Genomic DNA, 6,580 nt, shown 5'->3' with positions numbered 1-6,580 from the left:
AATGATTAGCTTTTCAGAGCATTCAAAGGTTGGCGCCGGTGGCGACACCTACAACGTGCTGACATGAGGAAAGTTTCCAACCGATTTCTCATACACAAACAGCATTGACCGGCGTTGCCTGGTGAAACGTTGTTGTGATGCCTCGTGTAAGGAGGAGAAATGCGTACCATCACGTTTCCGACTTTGATAAAGGTCGGATTGTAGCCAATCGCGATTGCGGTTGCGGTTTATCGTGTCAGGACATTGCTGCTCGCGTTGGTCGAGATCCAATGACTTTTAGCAGAATATGGAATCGGTGGGTTCAGGAGGGTGATACGGAACGCCGTGCTGGATCCCAACGGCCTCGTATCACTAGCAGTCGAGATGACAGGCATCTTATCCGCATGGTTGTACCGGATCGTGCAGCCACGTCTCGATCCCTGAGCCAACAGATGGGGACGTTTGCAAGACAACAACCATCTGCATGAACAGTTCGACGACGTTTGCAGCAGCATGGACGATCAGCTCTGAGACCGTGGCTGCGGTTACCCTTGACGCTGCAACACAGACAGGGGCGCCAGCGATGGTGTACTCAACGACGAACCTAGGTGCACGAATGGCAAAACGTCATTTTTTCGGATGAATGAATCCAGGTTCTGTTTACAGCATCATGATGGTCGCATCCGTGTTTGGCGACATCGCGGTGAACGCACATTGGAAGCGTGTATTCGTCGTTGCCTTACTGGCGTATCACCCGGCATGATGGTATGGGGTGCCATTCGTTACACTTGTCGGTCACCTCCCGTTCGCATTGACGGCACTTTGAACAGTGGACGTTACATTCCAGATGTGTTACGACCCGTGGCTCTACCCTTCATTCGATCCCTGCGAAACCCTACATTTCAGCAGGATAATGCACGACCGCATCTTGCAGGTCCTGTTCGGGCCTTCCTGGATACAGAAAATGTTCGACTGCTGCCCTGGCCAGCATATTTTCCAGATCTCTCACCAATTGAAAACGTCTGGTCAATGGTGGCCGAGCAACTGGCTCGTCACAATACACCAGTCACTACTCCTGATGAACTGTGGTATCGTGTTGAAGCTGCATGGGCAGCTGTACCTGTACACGCCATCCAAGCTCTGTTTGACTCAATGCGCAGGCGTATCAAGGCCGTTATTACGGCCAGAGGTGGTTGTTCTGGGTACTGATTTCTCAGGATGTATGCACCCATATTGCGTGAAAATGTAATCACATGTCAGTTCTAGTATAATATATTTGTCCAATGAATACCCGTTTATCATCTGCATTTCTTCTTGGTGTAGCAGTTTTAATGGCCAGTAGTGTATTTTCGCCTTTCTAGCAACTTAGCCTCTTTCTTTGCAAGGAGATTTGCTACATATCTATGTACTAATTTCGATGGCACTATGGTAAGAACAGTTGCTTGTAGGAACGCTGTCCTATTTCTCTCTGTCCCTCTCTCTCTCACACCCACCCACCCATCCATCCAGCCGGCCGGGGTGGCCGAGCGATTCTAGGCGCTACAATCTGGAACCGCGTGACCGGTACGGTCTCAGGTTCGAATCCTACCTCCGGCATGGATGTGTGTGATGTCCTTATGTTAGTTAGGTTTAAGTAGTTTTAAGTTCTAGGGGACTGATGACCTCAGAAGTTAAGTCCCATAGTGCTCAGAGCCATTTGAACCAGTCGTGAACAGTAACAAAAAATAATTATAACGCCTACAGGCAGAAGAGATGAAGTTCATGACATATGTAAGGTACCGTAATAAAATGGATAAACTAAGAAGTGAAACGATTAGATCAGATTTAAAAATCTCTTCAGTTAATGACAAGATAAAAGAGAATGGAATGAACTGGATCATGTTGACAGAATGACACAAAATAGATTAACAAAGATAATGAATTATCAGTCGACTGGATAGAGAGAACTAGGTAGACCTCATAAGAGATTGATGAATGGACAATACAGACTCGAAAAGGTGCCCACAGCACCTAATCCTTGGAAGGAGATGATGAGTATTCATGTCGTCATCATCGGAATGCTGTACACTGTCATAAATCTTATTGCATTCTCTGCTCACTCGATCTGAATTGCTTCATTTGCAACATTATCTTTTATAAAATGAAACTGATTTTCAGCAGAAAACAACAGATTTTTAGCATATTCTATGCCATAATTTGAATCTGAGGTCATTTGGAACACATTCCGGCTTTATATTTATTTGCCAGATACTTATGATACTGTTCTTTAATCATAGCTTGCATGTGTGTGTGTGTGTGTGTGTGTGTGTCTAATTAAGGTAAAGCTGTCATTAATCCGAAGATTGGAGAGCTCAGTGCTTTACTGGGATGCGGTATGCCTTTGAATTCCCCTATGTCAATTTAAAAATGTGAAAAAGATACATGTAATGTAGAAAATATGTAAAATCCTTTTACTTAGTTTCTTCTGCATCAGATCACACAGATGGGAACAAAGCAGGAAACTTCCCAGAAATTCATCATTAAGAGATTTGTCCAAAAATACATGGGAATAGTTGGTTGGTTAGTTTATTTTGGGGAAGAGTGAGAGATTGCAGGGCACTCTCACCTCTGTTTCGGTGTCATGCCGCTTTATGTTCTTAGGGAAGATGATATTTATTACTATCTGTCCTCATACATCATAATGAAATGGTGGACAGTACTTAACACTTTTGCTTGTGTGCTCTAGTGTAGGAATAGCGGTAAGTTTTACCTGCATTCAAAGGAATAGGATGCCGATTAAAACGACTGCAGTAAAAGCGTACTGCGACTGAGGGCGGAGGAGAGCGTTTTTTCTGCAGAACTTGGGTGAAAACATTTGAAGACAGCTGATTTCCGCGGCCTCATTGTGGAGACATGTTGGATGGCACTGTTCGATCAGGGGCCACATCCAGGTGGGCTGACTAGCGTCGAGAATTGGCCGCTGCAATGAGCAGCGGATTGAAGACCAGCAATAAAACAGAGGATGGACCCTTGTTAGGCAGGAAGCTCACTAGACAACTGTGAGCTTACTACGAATTTCCGTGGGACAGGTCACTGGCGCCCAGACGTCCAGACTGTTATGAAACATATTTGTGAAGGCGCGAGGCTTGTAACAAGTTTATGGGCGTTCTTTGGAAACTTCGAAATGGATGCAACAGGGAAGATCTTTTTATGGAGGTCTGTCGTTCCATCCTGGTCATGTTGTTAGCAAAGGACATGGCATAAACGCATGGGAAAGACGCCATAAAGCTGAGTCTTTTTTCCCTTTTCTCCCATTCATCTTTAAAGTCTCTGATTGGTCAAATCTGTGTATGCAGAGCAAGTGGCAATCACCCATCTTTGAATGCGGCGCTCCAGCTCTTAATTGACTTGTGCTAAAGTGGGAGTAGTCTAAGCAGGATAATGCACGACCGCATGTTGCAGGTCCTGTACGGGCCTTTCTAGATACAGAAAACGTTCGACTGCTGCTCTGGCCAGCACATTTTCCAGATCTCTCACCAACTGAAAACGTCTGGTCAATGGTGGCCGAGCAACTGGCTCGTCACAATACGCCAGTTACTACTCTTGATGAACAGTGGTATCGTGTTGAAGCTGCATAGGCAGCTGTACCTGTACACGCCGTCCAAGCTCTGTTTGACTCAATGCCCAGGCGTATCGAGGCCGTTATTACGGCCAGAGGAGGTTGTTCTGGGTACTGATTTGTCAGGATCTATACATCCAAATTGCGTGAAAATGTAATCGTATGTCAGTCCTAGTATAATATATTTGTCCAATGAATACCCGTTTATCATCTGCATTTCTTGTTGGTGTAGCAATTGTAATGGCCAGTAGTGTAAGTCATCTTCACTGCCAGACTAGTATCCGGTCGTCCATTATTCTAGCACACGATACGACTGGAGAGCGTTCAGCGGAGCAAGTGGCGCCGATACGGAGGCGTGACCGGTCCCGCGCCGCTCTGCGGTTCGCGAGTGCCGGGCCAGGGCCACAATAGTTACAACTGCAGCTACAGCAGGAGGTGGAGAGGGCCGGCCGCAGCGAGGCACATTGGCCGGAGATTGCCTGTTCCGGCGCGGTTTCCCGGCGTGCGAAATCGATTGAGGCGCCGCGCTAGCACAGCCAGCAGCAGATCCGGCGGCGGCGACGGCGTGCAGAAGCGCTTTCTAATCCGCCGGCGGCGCCGCTGGCCACGGCTGTGAGGAAGGCGTGAGCGAGCCAGCACCGTGTTCCGGGGCGCCAAAGCGGGGATGCGCCGAAACTGCCGCCGCCTCTGGGGTCGCTGCTACACGAACGGTTAGCGCCAGCTTTCACCATTCCTTTCCAGTTTTGGGGTTCGGTTACTAGGTCGAAAAATCGATTCTACCTCTCCGACTTTTGCCCATTACTTATGTCGCATTTATTGCGAATCTGTCCCCTAGCGCAGTGTTCTAAGCGACTGGAAAAAAGCGCAGGTGATTTCCGTGTCGAAGAAGAGTGAAAGAATGGATCCTCAAAATTACTGACAGACATCCTTAACGTCGGTTTACTGCAGAAACTTTGTAATTTAAAACAGCAACCAACTACCAGTGCGGTTTATAAAGCTTATTTGAAACAAACAATTACCGGTTGCGGATTTATTACAAATCCGTCTCGCTTCCTTTCTGGGATCTCGTTTTGTCGCCCTTATTGGTTTTGGACAATGGTTTCTATTCCTCTGCTACGAGTTCGTCGTCTATTTGTGGTATTAGTTTTAAAGTTAACACATAGTGGCATGTGCACTATGTGAGAGCAATTAAATTCACTGAAAACTACTTGAATACCCATCGTTCTATGTTTTATAGCATCACACATGGACAGCACTTACTAAACGTGGCCCTGCGACACATAAGCAACAAACAACAATAACAATTCTTAGCATATCTCAAATTCGAAAACATCAAATTTTGTGAAGAGTTTGACAGAGCACTGAAAGACCTGAGTCGAAACAAGACCCCGGGAGTAGACAACATTCCATTAGAACTACTGACGGCCTTGGGAGAGCCAGTCCTGACAAAACTCTACCATTTGGTGAGCAAGATGTTTGAGACAGGCGAAATACCCTCAGACTTCAAGAAGAATATAATAATTCAAATCCCAAAGAAAGCAGGTGTTGACAGATGTGAAAATTACCGAACTATTAGTTTAATAAGTCACAGCTGCAAAATACTAACGCGAATTCTTTACAGACGAATGGAAAAACTGGTAGAAGCCGACCTCGGGGAAGATCAGTTTGGATTCCTTAGAAATGTAGGAACACGAGAGGCAAGATTGACTCTACGTCTTATCTTACAAGCTTTATTAAGGAAAGGCAAACCTACGTTTCTAGAACTGGTACACTTAGAGAAAGCTTTTGACAGTCTTGACTGGAATATTCCCTTTCAAATTCTGAAGGTGACAGGGATAAAATACAGTGAGCGGATGGCTATTTACAGTTTGTACAGAAACCAGATGGCAGTTATGAGAGTCGAGGGGCACGAAAAGGAAGCCATGGTTGAGAAGGGGATGAAGCAGGGTTGTAGCCTATCCCCAATGTTATTCAATCTTTACACTGAACAAGTAGTAAAGAAAACCAAAGAAGAATTTGGGTTAGGAAATAAAGTCTAAGGAGAAGAAATTAAAACATTGAGGTTTGCCGATGACATTGTAATTCTGTCAGAGACAGCAAAGGACCTGGAAGAGCAGCTGAACGGAATGGACAGTGTCTTGAAAGGAGGATATAAGAAGAACATCAACAAAAGCAAAACGAGGATAATGGAATGTAGTCGAATTAAGTCGGATGATGCTGAGGGAATTAGATTAGGAAATGAGACACTTGAAGTAGTACAGAAGTTATGCTATTTGGGGAGCAAAATAACTGATGATGGTCGAAGTAGAGAAGATATAAAATGTAGACTGGCAATGGCAAGGAAAGCGTTTCTGAAGAAGTGGAATTTGCTAGCATCGATTATAGATTTAAGTGTCAGGAAGTCATTTCTGAAAGTATTGGTATGGAGTGTAGCCATGTACAGAAGTGAAACATGGACGATAAATAGTTTGGACAAGAAGAGAATAGATGCTTTCGAAATGTGGTGCTACAAAAGAACGCTGAGGATTAGATGGGTAGATCGCATAACTAATGAGGAGGTATTGAATAGAATAATAGAATTGGGGAGAAGTGGAGTTTGTGGCACGACTTGACTAGAAGAAGGAATCGGTTGGTAGGACATGTTCTGAGGCATCAAGAGATCACAAATTTAGAATTGGAGAGCAGCGTGGAGGGTAAAAATCGTAGAGGGAGACCAAGAGATGAATCCACTAAGCAGATTCAGGAGGATGTAGGTTTCAGTAAGTACTGGAAGATGAAGAAGCTTGCACAGGATAGAGTAGCATGGAGAGCTGCATTAAACCAGTCTCAGGACTTAAGACCACAACAATAACAACAACATAAATTTCCTTGAGAGAGAAAGGCTTATATCCATAAGGTGACACGGATTCAGAAAGTATCGCTGGTACGAAAGTCAGCTTACCCATTTCTCGCACGATATACTTCGAACCATGGATGAAGGGCAACTAGCAGATTCCATATTCT

This window comes from Schistocerca americana, chromosome 2, assembly GCF_021461395.2.
Source record: "Schistocerca americana isolate TAMUIC-IGC-003095 chromosome 2, iqSchAmer2.1, whole genome shotgun sequence".
NCBI lineage: Eukaryota > Metazoa > Arthropoda > Insecta > Orthoptera > Acrididae > Schistocerca > Schistocerca americana.
The sequence above is the reverse complement of the archived record's forward strand: the minus strand, read 5'-3'. Positions refer to the sequence as shown.